The 21,989-nt window shown below is 39.3% G+C and overlaps 1 long non-coding RNA gene across 2 annotated transcripts; it reads left to right on the top strand.

Moving 5' to 3' along the window:
• Positions 1-20,302: 20,302 nt before the first annotated feature.
• Positions 20,303-21,392, top strand: LOC134158263 (uncharacterized). 2 transcript variants are annotated; one of them, XR_009962686.1, is made up of 3 exons: positions 20,303-20,365; positions 20,999-21,117; positions 21,300-21,392. It is a non-coding gene; the product is annotated as an uncharacterized LOC134158263 (long non-coding RNA). The 2 variants fall into 2 exon arrangements; XR_009962687.1 differs by lacking the exon at positions 20,303-20,365 and adding an exon at positions 20,799-20,904.
• Positions 21,393-21,989: the final 597 nt, after the last annotated feature.

Below are 21,989 nucleotides of genomic sequence, written 5' to 3'. Positions count from 1 at the left end.
TGAGCATCTTCTGTAATCACCTTTATTTGCACAATGCAATTCTATTTAGATTCCGGGTGTATCATCAGCATTTATCTGTTATTAACAAAACAAAGTAAAACATGGAAGCTCACCTTCTATTGGTACAGCCAGCAGGTCACCTTCCCAAAAGGAGGATTTCCTTTATCATAGAATCATAGAACCAACTAGGTTGGAAAAGACCTTTAAGATCATCAAGTCCCACCATTACCGCAGGACTGCCAAGGCCACCACTAAACCATGTCACTGAGGGCCTCATCTACATGGTGTTTGAACACTTCCAGGGACGGTGATTCCACCACTTTCCTGGGCAGACTGTTCCGATACCTGATCACCCTCTAGGTGAAGAAATTTTTTCTAATATCCAGTCTAAACCTCCCCTAAACTAAAATCTAATCCATCCCCTTTGGATGAGTGAAATTAGATTTCACCCAGTTTTAAAACTAGAAGTATAAAAACCATGATGTGATAATCAGGCATCAATTTCACTGTAACTTGGTGTCCTGATTCTGCCAGTTCTTCAGCAATATCCTAGAGTTTTCCAAGGAAAACTGTGTAAACAACAATGGCAAAAATAACAAGACAGCTGTTAGAAAAACAAGACCAATCAGTAAAATTGAAAATAGAAGTGCAATATTTAGAGGTTAAAATGCTGTAGCTCCCTTTCGACAATTGCTTTTATACTATTCTATTGAGAGAAACATCCATCAGCCTTCTGCAGACTGCACTCTGGCGTGTCCCCTGCATAGGGATATTGTCTGGGAGATGGGATTTGTGAGTGCTGCCTGTGGGATGAGGCCATGGTGCTTGGGCCCTTGTTAACTCTGATTCTCCAGTAAACCAGGCTAAAGCTCACGGCAGGTTGTGGAGATCTCAGCTGGCTCTGGGTGACACAGAAGCAATCTTTAGCAGCCTAACTCAGCTGTGCAGTGTGCCTCTAGGAAGGAAAATAGCCTGAAGTTCAGCTATCTCAAAAAAGCAAGATCTGTTTTGCAATACTGTCCCATTACATGTAATTGAGGAGAGCTGGAGTTTTTTCTTGTTTAAGCCCCACTGAAACAGAGCAGCAATTTGTTTCCTTGAAGCGATCTTCCAATGTGTACTTCAAAGTGCAAGCAGTGGACCGTAGCAGTTGCTATGACTTTATAGCCCTGCCCTAAGCAGTAGGAGTAACACTAAATATCCAGACTTGCTTGTAATGACATGGGCTTCATGTAAGAAATTCAGAGCTGAGCTAATGTAGTTACTACACTGTCTGTCTCCTTCTTAGCAGGAATTCAAGTCCAGGGAATGCTGAACACATGCAGAGCAGATGGAAGAGATTAAAAAAGCATAGAATTATAGATAAGAAATGTTCACAATTAAAGTGACAAACATGAGATTTCTATGTATGTCTCTTTCCTGAGTATCTTGAAGGGTTTTAGGGTGAAAAGGGCTTAACATACAAACATTACTCTTAACTCCAACTAGAATCAAATATTTTTCAAAATGTTCTTTATTTCCCTGCGCTCCAGCCTAGCAAAAGCAAATCAGTGTGTTTAACTCCATCAGTTATTTTAGAACCATCTTAAGTTGTCTGGTGAATTTGATAATTCAGCTTGTCCTCTACTGTTTCAGCTACTAAGGAAATTCCGCTTACAATCTGCGGGATCAGATATCCTGTATCTCAGCTGACCCAAAACCTCCATGATGGCTTTAGCACTGTTCTTAAAAGAATCATGCTGACTTAGCGACTGACAGACTTGTTTACCTGACCATGGCAGATGATTTAATTTAAAAGATGAAGACATCAACATTAGAAACCTCAGAATTAAAGGATGGTTCCCTGTATTTTTTATATTTTTTTTCCATTTAGTGCAATTAATTAATAACAATGAATTAAGTATTAAAAAAGAAGCTGAATGGATCCATCTTGTTGGTGCAAAACTATCTCCAAAATTGTGAGTGAAAAGTAGAAATCTTTCTAGGACCCTTAAAGGTTTTTCTGTAGACTCTGAGGATCATATCTTACTTCCACTGGGCTTATAATGAGCAAAGCTGAATGATACTCTAGTAAGAACTATCTAGCTTGTGCTGCTGCTCACAGCACTAACGGTGTCTCAGCGCAAAAGCAACAGTACATAATTGAAAAGGACCATGAATTTTCCTCCGGCCCCAGGGTTTTCTAAAAGGGCAGGTTCTCAGCAAGCTGAACAGACCCAGTTCATGTTAGGACTGGTTTTACGGATCCCTGACAGAGTGTAAAATTACAGACTGGTCAATGCAGATAAAGCTGACACATACTTCCAAGCACAGCAAGAGTATAGGGCTATATTTAACAAAAACACTGAGTTCTGTGTTTGAGTAATATGCTGCCCCTGTACCCAAAAGAGGTCCTGGAATACAAATTCTCTCTGGCTTCTGGTTAATGCCATATACTGGTTTCACACTTGATCAGATTGTGCTTGTTTGTGGGAAGAGGAATGGCTTTGAGGTAAATACATGGAAGCTGTTTTCTTTAAATGCATCCAGTTTTTAACTCTCAGGGACGCAGTCACTTTTCTCCATAGTGCTGCTAAAAATGCAGCACTGTTGTTTCCTTTTCACACGGGTGAAAAGGTGCAACCTTGACAAGCAGGGAGAAGGGACATATTTTCTGATGATGCCTAGAGCACATCTTTGCAACAGTGTGTCTTCTCCACAACATGGACAAAACACCTATTTTTCTCCTTGTGTCAGAGTTGATAACATGAGGCTACTAGAGTTAGTTTTTTTGGAAGAGCTGCTTATTGAATGCTGTTTAAAAAATCTGTCTGTAAATATCATAGTAGAAGCTGCTGGAAAACCCGGGCAAAGTGACTCTTAACACTGAAAATAAGGCCCAGTCCCAGAACAAATGTAATAAATACACTGTCTGTATTGTGTTGACTTTTAAATATGTGCAATTTATCTTCATTTCATATGTCCATTTCTTTGAATCGCATGTGACAGGAATCTGTCCCTGGTGGTAACAGCTATTTTTGTTCTAAGGAATGCTGAGCACTTTCCAGATCTTTCTGAGATAGTTTTCATCATCTGACATTTCTGCAGGCAACATTTGCTCAGTGGTGAATTGGATTGTAAATTCTACAGCTGTGAAGTTACAGGAAACGAGAGTCTGGGCAAATTTCTAAATAGAGCTCTGAGAAGGAGTGAGTGGGAACTTAATGAGTACAGATAGTGGAATCAATCTCCTAATTCATTCTAATTAGGGTAAAGTGCCTATATAATAGGGCATTTTTTTTACTGCATTAATAAGTATGACAACACTGGAATTTATTACATGTTCCTATTTATATTATTTTTCTTTGCTTTTCATTCTTATAAAACATTTCAGTTTCTCAGCATTGGGATTGTGGCCTCATAGCTTAGTATTTGTATTTAAATCCTCGCAGCTGAAGAACTTACAAAGAAATGATCTTTTGAGGTCAATAGCACTTGGAAAGGATTTTGCCTGGTGCATGGAGAGACAGGCTCTGTACATGTGTGGTAGCTATGGCAGGCTTTTCTTTATGATTTTTTGTATGTATATCTGTATAAGAAGAGGGTGCTCAGAAAACTGCACCTTATAGCAATTGATAGTAATCAGGTGGTTTTATCCTGCATTAAGGAATCCCTCTGACCAGAAATAGTTTTTCTGAGCAAATAGATGTAGTTAAAATCTCAGTGCATCTCACCCTTGGCATTCCTGTAGTCTGTCTGAGATAAGTGTGTTCTGTGTCCTGCCTCTTTAGCCTTGCCAGTTCATATAGCACAGTGACAGTCACTTTGGCTGATGAGAGCAGGACAGAGCTCTTTCAGAGACTGCTGCTGTCATTTCTGTGTTGGCTAGAGAACAGATGAGACTGCAGAATGAAATTAACTTTCCCTTACAGGAATAAATGCAGTACACAGCCTACACAATGTTCCTGGGTCCAAGACAAGGAAATTCCATGGCTTTTTACAGGGATTGAAGTAAGATTCAGCCTTCCAAGCACAGCAATTATTTATAGATTATAGGGACAAACATATGATATTTATAATTGCCTCCTATACAGAGACTTCCTGTTTCCATTGAAGTCAATGGCAAAATTCCCACAGACTTCAGTGCCAGCAGAATCTGGACCACAATAAGACAAATGTTTTCTATCAAAATTATTATATAATTAGCATTAGAAGCTGCTTAATGAAGTGGATCTGATAGCTGCAGAGCCATGGATCATTATAGTGAACTGAATCTTTTTTTCTCTACAAGCGTCCTTGTTTTTACCAAGCTTTATAACCTGTTACTCATCGTGATTTAAGCTGTCTTAGTATTATTATTAATGAAACCTACTTTGTGGACTCTGTCAAAGCAAATGGAAGCTTCTGCTAAGGTGATGTGGTTATTATCAGTCATAGTCTTCAGAATATTAGTTGGATTCTTATATTTACTTTCGAATCAAAAGTGGAGCATTTCAGCATATGGTCAAAGAAAGATGGTAATTCTCAGCATAAGGAGCAGACACTCTTGAGACAGCAGTGGTTGAAGGATCCCCAGGAATGGCAGTGGGTTGGTATTTGGTGGGCTAGTTCAGATGAGGTGAGTTTAGGAGTAAGGATTTACTCTGCTAGGGATCAACAGCAAGTACGGAACTGGCCCCATATTCTGTAGTTCTGTCACCAGGTAACTTCTGTCTCTGTATTTATGCTTATCAGACAGACATCTGCAAAACCCAGGATGGGATATCTGTATTCTAATTTTGATGTTGATGTTGAGCGTCCCTGTGGCCCTGGACAGTTATTATTTATTGTGTGCTTTATGATAGAACCTCCCTGTGCAAACTGCTACACATGCATTTAAGTGACAGGCTTTGTCCCTAAGAGAGGGTCAAAGAAAGAGGTCAGAGCTGAAAAGGAAAATTGCGATACTGCCTCAGTGTGTGTTGAATAGATTCTTGTGCTACAAACTGCTATATTTCAAGACAGGTGAATCTAGAAATCAGTTCCTGCTCAGTGTATCACAGAATTGTTCCTATACTGGAACAGGTTTTCTGTAAATTCTTCATTTTTATAAAAACTGTATTCGGGTTACATTAATGCTAAGTTCCTGAATTATCCCTATATTGACAAAGCTTCTACTGGAAATCAATTGAAATTTTGATTTATTTAGGACTGCCTTATGGCAGATATCATCCGTGTATGAATCTTCCCAGTTATCAAGACGGTAGTTTTATTTTTAGCTGAAATAATCCCATCTGATCTGCTCTGCAAGACAATGATAAATGGGAAAATACTCAATGCAGGAAGATAAAATTATTATTTTCTTCTATGCTTCATTTTGGGCTGTACAGTTCATTTTGGGTTGGGGAGTGAAACAAATATTGTTGTGGAGAGCAAAGAAACAGTGCAAATATATTTATGTATTTCTAATTTTGTCTTTGGGTATTAAATTGCTCTGGGTTAAGTTGCATAAAGATAAGTAAAGCAACTGGACACAGTTGAGTGCAAAGTGATGCATGAAACCGGGACTTTTCCCCTTTAGTATGTGAAAATTCATATCAGCAAGAAACAAGTCTAACTTGGATGTAGTTGGAGAACTGCTTGCATTTTGATACCCACTTTCTTTTAAAATCAGTCATTCTTCAGTGCAGACACAAGATTCCTCGCTTACTGAAGCTAAGAAGTGACATGCTGACACAGGGTTACAGTGACCCTCCTTCCTCGCTGACTTCTGAGTACTGATGTGACCCCTGTACCAAAGAGAAGCTGTGGCCAAGGCTGTGGCAAAAGCAGTTATTGTGCAGTATTACAGCACCAGACTGTGCTTGGCAAATCCATATTGGAGCCAGGGTTAGATCTGAAATCTGCTAACATCTTGTCACATACCTGGAACGCTGAGCTCCTCATTACTGGTATTTCAGCACATGATTGAAATGTGGCCTGCCTGCAAAACTCGCCATCCTCTTCAGCAACCACTTGTCTAGAAAATGGGGCAAGGTGCTTCTTTTTAAGGAAAGGGCCAGTCATTGCTTTTCTACTGGTAATCAGATACAGTAGTCATGACAGGCTCAACAATTCTCATAGAAGTAAATACTTATGGTAATAATTTGATTATTTAAGCATCTTTCACTCTAAAAACCTAATTTGTGACTTTCTACCAACTATGTGCCAGGGAACCCTCCTGTATAAAAAAAGCCTTTGGTGTTAAAAGTAGATTAGGGTCTTTTTATAAATAACCTACTTTTGAAACAACCCTCCAGCATCAGATAGAGAATGATCAGAGAATAATTTCTCTGTTTGCCTTTCTTTTTTAGGTAAAAAATTTAAGGCTTTTGGTATTTAGGCAACTGTTCAACAGCTACTTTTATCAAGCAGAGAATAACAGTATTTCTGTGAAAGAAAGAGGGAAATGCTCAGTTCTAGAATGAAGCTCCTACTTGGAACTAGTTTTGTGGTTTTTGGGTGTGGTTTTTTTTTTTTTAAATCCACATTCTCTGGGAGGTAGGGGTTGTACTGGGATTTGGAGCAAGAGTAAATATGTAAACAAGTCAGATTAGTCTCAGGAGTTGAGAATGTTGTAAGTAATGTTACAGACTAAGGCCGTGTAAAAATGTGGCTGAAGATCATGCAGATTTTGACTGTTGCTCAATCAGTGAGTCAGCAATTCTGCACTTATATTTTTATCAGTATGTCTCCTTTAAATAAGGCACAAACATATAAACATATTGCAGATTTATTTCTACTTTGGTAGGTGAGGATCTGCAGCCTAATTGTAATTAAAAGTAGCTGTTTATGGCTGGCTTATAGACCGCACAAAGCTGAAATTAGCAGTGGGAAACCCGGCTCATTTTCCTCGACTCTGATAGATGCTGCTGTCCTTTGAATGTACAGCCTTGTTGGAAGTGTTGGAAATTATTAATCACTTTGATTCTTTTGGCCGACAAAGGGCAAATTGATAGATCATCATGGAGATGGTAATGCATCTCTGTGGTCGCTGAATGGCTAATCCCTAAAGATTCAAGACTTGTTCCCAAGTAACAGAAGCAGCAGGGTGGTAACTTTGCTTTAGTATGAGTTGTAACTTAGATTGTGCTTGGAGCAGTCAAATGTGGAGTATTCCACCCTTACAGTGGTCAAAGGAATGCTGTATGTTGGATAACCATTGCTGGAGCAATAGAGGGATCAACCTGCTGAAATTGACTGGTCCAACTAAAACTGAAGTGGAAGGATAACTACTGTCTCCTCCAGCTTAGTTGAAGCATTCAAAGCTGTCTCACCAGGGCCGATGGGCACAGTGCCTTCCAAGGCTTTGTAATGGCTCTGGTGTTGCTGTGATGCTCCTGGATTGTGATACAGAGCAATGGAAATGAAAATCCATTTATCCTAAACATGCACCTTGCAGTCCATTACACTTTCTAGGTATGTAACTGTCAACAAACATGGAACTAGTCTTTGCAAAGAATGTGGCCATCATGTGTGGACTGATTGAATTCTACACCCACTTGGCAGTCAGTCCTTGCAGATTAGATTATTTTTGGAGTCCTCTGTGATCATGGAGCAGGCAGGATTTGCCTAAGAGGAAATGTCATAAGAATAGGATGGAAAAGAAGAGTGAATTCTGTTGCTTAAAGGCTGGTCCTGGAAGAATAGAAGGGATAACGCACTTTTCAAATTCTGACAAGGTATTAAGGAGAAAAGAAGGGAAAGCATTTTTCAGCTGCCTGCACTAAAGCTGGGTGCCTGAAAAATAAAGCAGTTCTTATGCATAAACATAATTTTGATTAGTTGGCATTACACGGGGATAAGTCATACAACTATAGCAGCCACAGACACGTCAGTGCATGTAGGAACGGGCCTCACATTCTGGTGATGCCAAGAAAACAGGGAGACCATCTGTTCCAGCATAAAGTACAACATAAATAAGTGTAGATACCTAACCTTGACCAGGTAGTATCCACACAGGTAGCACATGTTGTGCATGATGCACACTAACATTGTTTATGTGAATAATGCATACATGGCCTGACCTGCTTTTACAGGAGAAATATAAGTAACAGATCATAATCAAGAGCTGTTTGTGGAGAGCTTTTCATTGTGATCATGAGGGCTAGTTGGCTTTCCCTCATTTTGATATTTGTGTAAGTGTAACTTCTTCAAACAGAAGCTAATTTTCAGACTACAGTGAAGGGTGTTGATCCAGCTCTGAATTGCAGTCTGCAGTACACTCAGCTGCAGCCATAGTGGCAGAGATGGGAAGATCAAAGCTTTGTACATGTCATCCAGGGGTTGGCTTACTGAATCTCCTGCTTTTATGTTTTCTGCGAGGCTATACAATAGAAGCAGAGAATGGAGACTGAAGTAAAATAAATAGGCAGGGAGAAGGGAATGACCAAGAGGCAGGAAAATAAGAGTGAAAATGTGAACAAGATCTTGTCTTGTACTACACATCTTAGGCTATCTTACCTTTCTCCTTTTTGCTACCCTTGTTTGAGCTTGGCAGGAGAAATAGGACAAATGTGGCAAGCCTGCAAATACAAAGTTACAAGCTTTGGTAGGGCTGACATCAATATGTTAGGATGTCTCAGCTCCCCCAGTTTTCTTCCCCTTCATATCTTAGCTTAATATGTTTATTACACTTTGTAAAACTTCGTAAAATGTGAAGCCTTTAGACGTGGAGGCTTTGCAAACACTGAGGCAGAAAACACTTGTTCAAGGACCAAGTGTGTGAAGCATTCGCCCAGCTTGGCTCCAAGCCGCTAGACTGTCTCTAGCCCAGCTCTGCACCTCGCTGTTGGAGATGTCCAGGCTCTGTGCGTACAGCGAGGTTAACGAGCACCATCTTGTGGCTCCTCGGCTGCGGACAAGGTCCTGGGGTCTCTGGGGAGGTGATGGTGAGTGGTTCTCCAGTGCCACGAGGCAGCAGGATCAGATTGTGAGCTAACTGCACTCCTGCAGAACCTAATGTCTGTCCCATTGGGTTCTACAGTGTGTGTGCAAGATAGACAAGCTGAGTCTGTAAGAATGTAAAAAATCAAGCCTCTAAACCCACTTGTGATCATATTTTATGAAAAAAGCTACCCTTCTTGCACTGCTGAGTTAGCTGGGAGGATGAATGTAAGGATTTATTGAAAGATCCTGGCCTGCAGTGCAAGCATTAAAAGACAAGACGTCATCAACAAAGACAAGGAAGTTTTCAGTCCTGCCCCTTCCAGCTGCTCTGTTGTTTTGTGTCCCCTCTGTCTGTGATTCCTCTGGTTCCTGCAGGTGAGTGTAGAGCTGCTCTGAGATAACCCAAACCCCTTTCCTCCAGGTTATCTTGTACATGAGCCTTTGTCCCACTGCCGTCTTTCAAGTCCATTTCTCCACAGTGGAGATTAAATTATATCCACCCTTGCTAAACCTTCTGTAGGTGCCTTCTATGGAAATCTCAGAAAGTGTATCCTCAGATGAATAAAGGACCCAGTTTCAAACAAAATCAGTCCTTTGGGATTTGAAATATCCTGCAGTGCTATATCCATTGGTACACTGGAGTATCGAAGTGCACAGTCACAGACTATTGGAATTAAGCTTATTCTAAGAGAATAAACCAGTTTATCCTGACAGGCTGCAAGTTACAGAGGATTTTGTGATTAAATCAGAACTATTCACACCAATTTCATGTGTTAATCCAGAAAAAAAAAAAGAAAAGATTTCATGTGGTGGACAACCTGAGTGAGCTATGTGAGACCTCTGGAGACAGATTATGGGAAAGATTTAGAGGGAACTTAATAGTGAGTTCAAACCATGGTAAATGTGGTGGTGCTGTTACTGTTATTAATACTATGTCACTAATACCGATGTTTAAGATGCTGTAGGTATTTCTCAGACATACAAGAAAGGGTTGTATTTAGCCAGATAGTTCTCAGCTTTTTCCACTTTGACATGGAGACAAATAAAGTAAACACAATATTGGCAATTCCTTTGCTTCCTGTTGAGAACATGTTATGCAACTATTCTGGCTTTTTTTCCTGATAAAATAGGGTGGGGAAGACAATAGCTCTAGAGAAAAGAATAACATAAAGACATTCAGCCATCCTGCAGTAGTTCAGAGAATCACCTTTGGCTGGTACAGAAGTGGTGTCCTTGAACTCAGGTAGCATCCCAGCAGAAGTTCTTATCGCATACCATGCTTTGATAAAAGAGAGAAGAATCAATAAATCAGATAATGTAGACTGAACAGCTGATGCTGAATAGAATTCTTAGGAGGTAAAGAATATCTGAAAAGAATATAATAAACAGTCCAAGTTTCTCAAGTCCTTTATAATAACCCATGTCCAATTTCAGTTACCAAGGGGGGTGGGGGGGTCATGCTGCAGGAGGGTTACTCCTGATTTATATAAAAATAAATAAGAATAGAAAAAGCAAGCACTTTAAGCAATGAAAATTCAGCTGAAGGATTATAGAGGATAAAATGTCAACCAGTAATTAGTTTAGGCAAAGGAAGAGAGTGCATTATGTATGAAAAGGGAGAGCAAGACCACACTGTTTACATGCTACTGGACTGGAGCCAGTATGGCTCTATGGAATGAGTAGATGGTTTAGCTATGTCTCATCTAAGGCAACGTGCACTTCCCAGGCAGATGGCTTCTTTCAGGAGTGAAACTGAACAACTGGCAAAGCTCCAGTGTTTCAGAGAAATGTCAGAAACCTCACAAACTAACTTGTGTAGCAACTGGCATGTGTTGGGACAAACTCGCTGGCTCCTTGTTGGTGAAAACTTTTGGCAATCAGAAAGCTCTGTGAAGCATGGGATCTATACACAAGAAACGCAGCACAAGAGAGATCTAGTCTTGTTTCAAACCTCTTTAGGTATACCCAGAACATTTACTAACCAGAGGCTCATTTTCTCTCTTAGTTATACAATTCTTCCATGCATTTATCAAGTTCCATCTTGACTGTTGAGGTTCCTTGCCCTTACTGTTCCCTTTGAAAGATCATGCCAGTGTGTGATCTTGAATTGTTACGAATGTTCTCTTTAGATTTCAGTCTAAACAGACTGCTGACCAGATGATAAAAATCTGATCTCACAATCAAATTAACCTTTAACATAGTTCCTATTCCATGCTGTTTATCTAAAAATCTATTTATACAGGATTTGCATATTATTACTCCACTGAACAAACCATGCTGTCTTTATCTCTCCCTAAGACTGATATTTCTGTAATTGTTCTAATAGCCAGTCTGCACTGATTCCAGTTTCAGCCAATCTTTTTCAACACTGTTGACTGGAATTGCATAAATATTTCACATGAAATCTTACCAGTGCCTTGTCTATAAGACTCAATATTCCCTCCTCAACTAAAAGTCTCACCTAACCTATCTGAACATTACATTATCCATTTCCACAGCTGTGTCATACTGGCAGCTCTGGCACACTGACAGTCTATCAGAACAGTCAGATCTTTTTCCTTCTCTGTTGCTTCCATCAGATGATTCCAAGAACATGACTTTGCAGTTCGCATTATTAAATTTCTATCACTTCAGGCAAGAAGGTCATCTAATTCCAGTGTGATCATCTGGTCCTCCTCAGTACTGGCAATGCTTTCTAGCTTTGTATCACATGCAAACTTTTTGAGGCTGGGCCTGATCATTATTCCCAATTCATGGCAGTATACATTAAATGGTATTGCTCCAAAGACCAATCCCTGAGGAATACCAGTGGGTAATTTGCTCAGTTCTTATAAGTCCTTTTTTATTGTAACTTGTTGCTCCTTGTTCACATTGCTTTTGTATTAATTCCTATCATTTCTGCTTTCAGTGATGATTTCCTGTGGAGCACTGTATCAAATGATCTGTTTCAACTTCAGTGGACTGAGTTCACTGCATTATTCAGTTCCAAAAAGATGATTAACTTTCTCAAAATACACTAGATTGGTCTGGCATCCTTTACTTTGGTAAACTGTATTTTTTCTCACATTACGTTTGCCTCCCTACAATTAATTGTTCTTTCTTTCAAAATTTGTTCTAAGCCTTAGCATTATACTGAATTATAAAAATAATTTTTAGAATACATATACTTTCTAAAAATACTTTTTTGAATATTAACATTCCATTTCTATATGAAGTCCAAGATAAGCTTTCATTCAAATTCATTAAACACTGGCTGCTTTTACTTGTAGTTTCATATAGCAAGTATTTCAATACTCTAGGGAAGAGACTGTATATATCCCTTCATTTTTTTGCATTAAGAAAGACAGAGGTTTTTCCCTAAGATGTTGTAATTTCTGTTATTCTTCCATTCCTTTATATATCATTCCAATCTGTCATTAGCCTTATGTAGCTCAAAGCAAAGGTCCTCTTTGCTCACTTTGAAATAACACCATCTCTTGTTAGTTAACTGATTATTAAAGAAAACCATCTTTTGCCATCCCTATGTCTTAGATAGAGTTCTGCTGTCATTGATGGCATTTATTTTCTGCTTTATGTCTGGGAAGTGAAAGTCTTCCATAAGCAAGGAATTGTGTTCAGTATTTTCCTGTAAATTTACATCCTTATAATTTATAACCAAGTTTGAATAGAGGAAGGAGACTGTAAAAGATTCTCAGGACTATCCTTCTGGGGCATTTTGTGTCGTCTCTTGTCCCAGTAATTTGCACCCACATAGAACCTATTTCATGGATGCAATCACACATTTCTTTACACTCAGCCATTTCCTTAACATTCAGTGATACCCTTCTTCCTCTGCTCTCATTTCTGTTTTTTCTAAGATGCTCCCCACATAGTGCATTAGTGGGAATATTCTGTCCTCAGCTGAAGTGCAGGAGGCATCTCCATTTTTCAGCAGAGCTGTATAAAGACCTTGGAGCTTCTGGTTTCTAATATTGCCTTTAGCATTGCCATTCTGTCTGTGCAAGACAATTTTCCAAAGGGACAGGGTACGGCCTGTCTGCAGCATGCAGAAGAGAAGCTGTGTACTGCCAGTGGTCAGCTTTTCAGTCAAAGATTGTCTGAAATAGACAATTGGTAATTTAGCTCCAGTGTAATTTAGTCCAGTCTGAACACTGGACTCCATAGATCCTCAGGCCTTGACCATCCACTCAGGACTACCAGAGGGTATTAATGTGAAGTTAGAGTACAGAAACACTGATTTTCTTGCTTATTTATCTGTTTTGCTGTGGATGTCATTTTTTCAGTATTGGCATCCAGAGACAATGAGAACAGTCAGGGCAATTCCTCCAGAGAGATCTATTTGAGCTAACAAGTTATGTCCATGTCTTACCTGTTCTTTACTTCTTCAGAGAAATTATTTTAGCCATATCATGAAGGCATTAACTGAGATTATAAATTTCATCAGGGCCAGGGACCAGGGGAGAAATGTGCTCCCACATACCTGATCCCCTGAATCCAGCAGGGGGTTCTCAGCACTGCATGCAATATCAAACAAAAAATAAAGGACTTGTTGGGAAACAACATTGCTGAAGTTCTTTTCACCCCAGTCACTCGTGGCTGCACACACACACCCAGCTGCTGCTGCTGGGAGTGCCTCCAGACAAAGCTGGGTGATGCAAAGCATTTTTCACATGTTTGTACACTGAAGAATGGCCATCATAGGGTCAGGAGTAACTGTTTCCAAAAGTAAATATTGTGCATTTCTCTGTTAGGTAATAGCTAAGAGCAACATGTATTGTAGCTAGAGCCTTAAGGGGAAGCATGGCAGCGAGTCAAAACAGATATTCTTGGCTCCTGAATCAGGATGAGACTTCTGCTCTGCAGTTCAAGTAGCACTCTCCCTTTCATCCATTACTACTGGCTGCAATGCATCATGCTTAAATTTTAGAGATGTAAAATTAAATTAGAAAGGAGGAGAGCAGCAAAAGGTTCAGTGAATTGGAGAAAGAGTAATAATTTTGTAACTGACTCATCTTCAAACCATTCCATCAGATCAAAAATAGCTTAACTCCTCTTCAAAGATAAGTGCCAGTAAAAGCATCCCAGCAGTTTCACAACGGTCACAGTTTAGCAGCTCTGGTCAGGACTTCTGCCTTTCTCTATGTGCAAGAACAGCCTTCTTTAACTGCCATATTATTAACTCAGATACAGAAGCTCTCCTGCTGTTATCTAATAACACTTTTGACTATATTTCACTACTGCTGTTCTCATACCTTTCCATTCTGGTACACTGCAGAAAGGATTGGTACATACCTGGCATATTCTATCTGCAAAAGGTTTTAGTAGGTCTTAATTAGTAGTTCTCAGAGTATGTTAGGAGGTTATTTCTCAGTAGAAAGACTAGAAATAGCAAGTTTAGTATTGAAATGTCGCACTGTTATTTCTGTGGGCTTTGTTTGATGCTCAGAATAGTTTTTGTACAGATGTTTGGTCAGTCATGTCTTTTGAGGCATCTGGGGACTGTCTGCTGCAAAAGGACAACATGGTTTAAAGATGTACCACCAGTGCAATACTGTTTCTAAAATGATAAAAAGGTTTGCCAAGAACTTTTGGCCTTCTGCTTTACTGCTGGTAATAAATGTTTCTTAGAGATACCAGTGCAAGTACATGATAGTAGTAATGGTACTATCAATATTATTTGTATTTTAATAGTACATAACTCCTAATACATGTCCCCGGTCCAATCAGGAATAACCGAATGGTTTGGAAAAACAAGTAGTTTTGGTGCCTTCACAGTCAAGGCAGGTACCAGTTCAGCTATTTACAGTCTACAGCATCAATCCAGGTCTTTCCAAAGCATTGCACTCACATGATATTTTTGCCAAAAAACCTTTCAGTGGGACCTGTCATTCTGGATTGATCAGGATTGATATCAGGATTGATATCCTGTAAGCTGTACGTAAGTAAACACTGGGACACATATTATTTGAAGTTTTTCTGACTGCAGAGTCAAGTGCAATTGACTTGTGGGATAGAGAAGCCTTATTCAGTATCTCATATCTTATTCTATAGTCTGAAGATACATAATGTGAGTTTTCAGGAGATGTTTGCTTGAGGGTTGAACAGACGGGAAGATCCGAACATCCTAGCTATTACTGTGTTTCACTTTAGATTCATTAGCAGTCAGGAAAAATGTTTTATAAGAGATCATATGTTTGTTTGTTCAAAACAAATTTGTATTGTAATGTGAATTAGATGCAGTGAAAATACAGATTAATCTTTCCTGTTTACAGAACCAAAGCTGCACAGTTAAGACCTTGATTTCCCCAAAGTCTGTCGTATTTATTTAGAACTTCATTTTGACCTAAATCCAATTCTCATTTCTGAAAACTGCATAAAGTTCTCACTTGCAGCAATACTCTTCTTAAGTTCATTAGTATATATGTATGTAAAATTAAGAATTTTTATCACGTAAACTATATATTTTTAAGAAGACTCACGGTTTCTACATAAAACATATGCAGAACATATTGCAGGCATAGAAAAAAATGTGTGGTGTATATATGTTTGTTATTAACTGCTTTAACTTGACTTACCTGGTTTTATAAGCAGCACTGTCAGGGGAATTAATTGCATCAGAGTCAGTGGAGAGGAAAATCAAGGAAGAATTCTACTCACAACAAATTAAGCTTTAATACTGCAAAGTTGTCATTACGTGTATCAAAGGCTGTTGGAAGTCATGCTGCTGGGAATAACTAGAGGGCTTGTTAATGCAGCCAGGATCATCTCTGTGACAGAAGCTCACTTGCAGGAAATGTGATATGAAATTTTCCTTAGGTTTTCATCTCATTCCCATACTGTGTTTATTTCTCTCTTTAATTTCTCAGTTAGGAACTCATATTTCAGTGTCTACAAAACTGTATAATGCAAGTCTGAAAGAAGCCTTAAGTGAATGCAAGTGAATCTTCTTTTCCTAGTTTTGGGACTGGGGGTTTCCTCAGCTAATTTAGGTTGAGGCCATTGCATATGTAGGGTCATATTGTGATTCTAAACGTAGCCACAACACAAGGCAGATGCTTAATTTCTGCTTCTCATACTTCCCTTTTGAAAGACACTCTTTTCTTCCTAGCATAGCCTTTTCTAGGAGAGTAAGCCCTGAGTGGCTGCACTTCTTGCTTTTAGCAATCCCTACAGTATCTCACCAGTCTCTTAGGGGCTGATGCTTCAGTCTGTGAACTGCTATCGAAATCTGTAACAGTTAAAAAAAGTGCAGGATCAAAGGGGTATTCTGCTTGCAGCTTAAAGGCTTACAGAATTTGTAGCACTAATGTAGACATTGTTTCTTTGGGATTTTGTATGCATTCTTATGTACATCTATCATGTGCAAACCTACTTGTGGAATTCCTTTTCCTTCCTTCCTCAGTAATTCTTTCTTGTTTTTTTTTTTTTTGAGATTGGGCAGGAGCTGAGTTCTTTTGCCAAATGTAGTAACATGTGGCTGCCCCATCCCTGGCAGTGTTCAAGGCCAGGCAGGACAGGGCTTGGAGCAACCTGGTCTAGTGAAAGGTGTTGCTGCCCATGGTGGGGGGCTGGAACTAGATGAACTTTAAGTCCCTTCCACCCCAAACCAGCCTATGGTTCTATGATTCCATGAAGCAAAAAGCAAAAGTGTATCAGTAATAATACATCAGGCAGAGAACGAACGAATGCTTGTTTTACTTCAGATTTATTTGACTATGTCTCATTTATGCTATGATTGCTACATACTGATCACGCAGAAAACAATCAGATCCTTCTTTTCCAGAGTGGTGTAAATAAACATGACTATACATTATAGCTGTTCCCAGTATTTCCTGTGCCAGATGACGAATTGGACTTCAAATTACATACACAAAATGCATGACCAATTGTATATTTTGGTTTGCAATTATCCCAAGTGCATATGCTAATTGCTGGTTATGCTGCAGCAGTAAAATAAACTTTCAGGTTTTGTTGTCATTACATTTTCAGTGTACAACAACTAATTTATTGGTCCTCTGAACATAACGAGTATTCTTTCTGTCTGTGAATGATCTTTATATATCTATAAATCATAAATTGCAAGAGTCCTTCAACACAGGGTCAGCAGGTCCATGCTGTTTTGTACCTGCTCTGTTCCAAGTGGTGACCTTCATAGATATGTCTTTAGTTTTTTGCCTCTTTAACAATGGGCTGAGCATTGTCTTTTCACTGCATAGCATTAAGCACACTTTCTCTGATATTTTGTGATGTTTTGCAATTATATACAGCAGTACAAAACTCTGCTTAAAGGAAGCAAATATCCAGAGCAATCTGGAGATGTACTTAATTTCTCTGTGGTGGACAAAACTATGTCAGACAATTACAAGAACGACAGAGTAGAAAAGCAGGTAGAGCACATAGACGGAACAATATCATCTGGTGAGCTTTTTGGACACCAAACCAATCCATGGCAGAGCTCATGTGTGTTTCTCACTCAAGAGTTTACTCTAAGAACTGTGTACATTAATTGAGCCACCTGTGTAAGTGCCACAGCACCAGAGCCTATAGAGAAGGTCAGCCTGGGTTCAGGCTTTAGCTGATGCCATTCAGATCTCTGTGGGAGTCATTGGCAGGTGATGGTGCAGCACAAACAGGATCTCCTGCCTTTCAGTGATCATCTTTATGTTCTAGAGACTTTCCTTCTTGTCATGGTTTAACCCCAGCCAACAGCTCAGCCCCACACAGCTGCTCCTCACTCCCCCCAGTGGGATGGGGGAGAGAATTTGAAAGGTAAAAATGAGAAGACTCAGGAGCTAAGATAAGGATAGTTTAATAGGTAAAGCAGAAGCAGTGCACACAAGCAGAGCAAAACAAGGAATCCATTCAACACTTCCCATTGGCAAGGAGGCATTCAGACATCTTCAGGAAAGCAGGGCTCCATTATATGTAACAGTGACTTGGGAAGACAAACTCCATCACTCCGAACATCCTTCCCTTCCTTCATCTCCCCCTGGCTCTATATGCTGAGCATGACATCATAGGGCATGGGATATCCCTGGGGTCAACTGGGATCAGCTGTCTGGCTGTGTCCCCTCCCAGCTCCTTGTGCACCCCCAGCCTTCTCAGTGGTAGGGCAAGACGCAGAAAAGGCTTTGACTCTGTGTAAGCACTACTCAGGAATAAGGAAAACAGCCCTGGGGTATCAACACTGTTTTCAAAAGCACAAATCCAAAACATAGCTCCATACCAGCTACTGTGAAGAAAATGAACAATCCCAGCCAAAACCAGCACACTCATCCTTTATAGGATGAGGCTCCCAGTGGATTAGAGCAGGAAACCTCATCATGGATATTTCCTCTCCCGAGGGTCTGCCCAGGCAGGAAATCTAGACCAGCATGGAGAATGCTAATAGATTGTTGCCAGGCTTCTGTTTGCTAGCTGAAGCAAACCACATGGCATCAAGGACATGTGTACAAGCCTGTTGCAAGTGGTGGGACCAGCTGATTGTTCAACACTGCAGTGAAGAAGAAAGCTCTTGTAACAGCCCTGATCTCCAGTAACTGTAATCAAATACTACGCAGAAGAAAAATCACGTATGATACACTGATATTTCTACTTGTGCACAAAGAGTGGTGGAACATTGTTGGGGTATTTAACGTGTAGGAATGTAACACAGTTGTATTAATTTGCTTGATAACAGTAACATTTCCTGTTACCTACATTCCCTGATTCAGCATGTTTGAGACACATCTTTGATGAAAATACATGTGTCTAGAGGTTTGTGTGCAAGGATTGTATTTGGGTCAAATGAAAAAGTGGCCCTTATTGTGTTGGATGGTTAAGCTGTAAAATTCAACCAGAGAAAGAGTAGAAGTAATAATCTTGCTTTTACCAGTTCAGCAGTAAGCAGAGCAGGTACAAGCCACGTTTAATGCATCTGGGAAATGGTAATGTTAAATTCTCTTGTCTTCCTATGCCAGGTGCCAGGATCTCTGAATTTCTAATTGAGAGCACTAGCTAGCAAGACTGATAAGGCACAACTGAGCACCTGGATTGCATCAAAATGAGAATAACTCTGTTAACTGCTGTTTATTGTAATGTTCCACTACAGACAACACCTGTGGTATGACTTTAGAAACGGATAACCTGAGCTGATTTCACACAAGGTGAACTCAGCAGTTGTCAGCTTTTTAGGCAGCTTCCCAGCCATGTGCTGAGGGCACATGCTCATAACACAAGAGAAAATCATGCTTCATGGTTATATGGTACATTACAACTTTTTTTTTTCCTTATCTTTAAAATTCCTTGTCTGCTTCTGCATTAAAAGGAAGTTTCAAGTAGCTGCGATTTTAACATTTTCTCATATCTTGGAGTAGGTATGTCACCAGCCATGTTCTAAAAACATCTGGATGGTCAAAATTGCTTAGCACTGGTAGCGTGCACTTGCAGAGGAACTGAAGTTTTGTCAAAGATGCTTTTAACTGCTTTCCCATCTATTTTATTCTCTTAGACTTTTTTTTTTTTTCTGAATCAACAATAATAGTGCTGTACCCCATGGAGTTTACAGCACTGAAACAACACATCCTTTTGGAATTGGGTACAGATCTAGTAAGAGATCCTCTTGCTGAATACTGGATTTTGATTAGCTTTGGATCTTTACATGAATTTCCTTCATGTTCAAATAATTTACATTTGGAAAATATGAACTAAAAAAATGCATCTTGTCAGGACCACTTTCTAATTACTCAGTCTGTATAGAAGCTGATTCACTAGATTCATAGTCAGCAATTTATCATCCAACCCCTTTCTACTGTTCAGAAGACAGTCAGTGTTGTCTGATATACCATAAACATCCGACTAAGGCATATTTATTGTTTTTTTACATTACTTTGATAGCAAAAGAAAATACAACTTTTCCATAAAAATGAATGCCTTTTTTTATTTGGATGGATTTTTCTTTCCAGGATTGGAGAGAAAAATTGTAACTACTGACATTCATTGAATGAAGTTAGAACTTTTCAGTTTAGTGAAAGCTTTGAAATGCAGCAAAGAGATGAGCATAATGAAGAATGTCTTTTCTGCTCAGGTAGCTACTGCTCCTACAAGATAGGATCATTCCCTGTGTTTTCCTAGAGTTCTGCATATACTTGCACACATGAATAGTGTCAATCACATAGCAGCCCTATTCCCTTGTGGGTATGGCCAAAACAATATAGTGGAATTAAAGATGAGTAATGTGGAAAATGGGAGGTCTTTGATTCTTGTATGATCTTTAGACTCTCAAGAGTGCAAGGATAAGGAAAATAAGCTCCATATTTCAGGTCTGTTTGATTTTGTAAGTAACCAATTGAAATTAATAATTAACCTTTTAAAATAAGATTCCTTAAGAGTGCCAAGGGTTTTTTTTAAAGGCAACTGCACCTTGTTTCTGGTGAGTTGTTCCCTGTCTGTGGCATAAGCTGTGCTCAGTGGTTTTCATTGCTTTCTCTCTAACACTGAGGTATTTTATACCTCTTTCTGTTCTGATTGCCAAATAGCACAGAAATGTATATCCAGTACCACCTTTGATAAATGATTCTTGTTCTGAATTTGGTCTTTTGAACCAAATGAAACTATAAAAAATATTTTTTCCAGTGTACATGTGCTGGATATATTGGCCGGTGGTCCTTGCTCAATTGGCAGGATTCTTCCTAATCCTGTTTAATTTGTCTCAATTCATCTCAATTCTTCTCTGCCTAATGGGTAATATTGAAATTCCAGTGCTCTGGAAGGCAACATTTGCTAATATAATACGAGTAAGTCGAATTGGAAAGCATCCACATTTCTGTACAAGGTAGATCCTTCCTTCCCTCACAGTGCTTCAGTGAACTGTGCCTCCCTCTAAATCTTGAATCATTGTGTTTGAATTCCAAGCGTGCACCTTAGCTGAAAGCATCAAGAACACCAGTTGTCTGTGTTAGCAGCTTACTCACTCTGGTTTATTTATCCCTTTCTGGATCTGGCATCTAGAGCCAAGTGCTTCTTTTAAAAATTCCTTTTGTAAGTATTTCAAATTATTTCCACATTGGGATGAACTTCCCACCCCCTACATAGAGTGGTCCTTAGCCTGAAGGTTTTGCTTATGCTTTCACAGAAACTAAGTGTGGAAGCCAATAAGAGACTGTTGAAGGGGAATGCAAGTGGTCTAAGGTAATTTCTAGTTTAATTTTGTAGCAGTTAGGATTAGGTTATTAAACATATTTAAAATGAGAGGTGAGTGCCTACATATGTAAAAAATCTAATGTTTAATCTCTGAGCTTCAGCTTGTTCAACGTTAATGAGAACTAGTACTTGTATGAGGGTTTTTCTTAATTGCTTAATGGAAAGTGTTACATTAACAGGTTGATCAAGAATACAGTTTTATAGGACTCAAAATAATTTTTCTCTTTCAACAGGTGACATATTCAAGTGGTGACATAAAAAAAATTATCAAAATTTCATTAGATTTACTTCTTAGAGAGATATGCAAATCGTATTTGATCTTCTACTCTGATGTTTGCCTTCCTTTATTGAAAGGATGAAGAGATTCCTGCTGAGCTAGAGGCCAGGAAACAGTACTTTTTTTGCAAGCTTGTGTGAGCAGAGTTTACACTATCAAGATACTTATTTAAACATGGCTAATTACAAGGCTGGTCATGGCAAAGAAGCTCTGGTTCTATAACTTGTAGGTAGTTTTACTAAACCCTTGCACTTAGGCTGAAATGTTGCTGAACAATTCCTTCGCAGGAGTGCTGTTCTTGTCATATTACACCTGTGGTGTAAGAACACGTGAAGCCTTAAGCAGTAACACTTGCTTATTTGAGTAGTCACAGATAAGGTAGGTTTGTGAGAGGTGCTGAGCAGCTTCCACGGCTATTGTATTAATGAAAGTACTGCATGAGGAAAGGCTGAACTGCAACCTCCTTGTTTGATCTGTTGCATCTTACTTGGTCTGTTTGAGAATATTCTTTCTGATTTGCTTTTGTTTTATCCTTGACATACACAGAATGTGTATTTACACCAGTACTGCGTTAGACATTAATTTGGTTAAACGGTTTCTCACTGTATTCAGTACTGCTTAGCTGCATCTGGAGCAAAATTTAATA

The sequence above is a fragment of the Pezoporus occidentalis genome, unplaced genomic scaffold, assembly GCF_034315485.1.
Source record: "Pezoporus occidentalis ecotype Australia unplaced genomic scaffold, CSIRO_AGI_Poc_V1 ctg128, whole genome shotgun sequence".
Lineage (NCBI taxonomy): Eukaryota > Metazoa > Chordata > Aves > Psittaciformes > Psittacidae > Pezoporus > Pezoporus occidentalis.
Note: the sequence above shows the minus strand (reverse complement) of the source record. Positions and strands in the feature narration are given on the sequence as shown.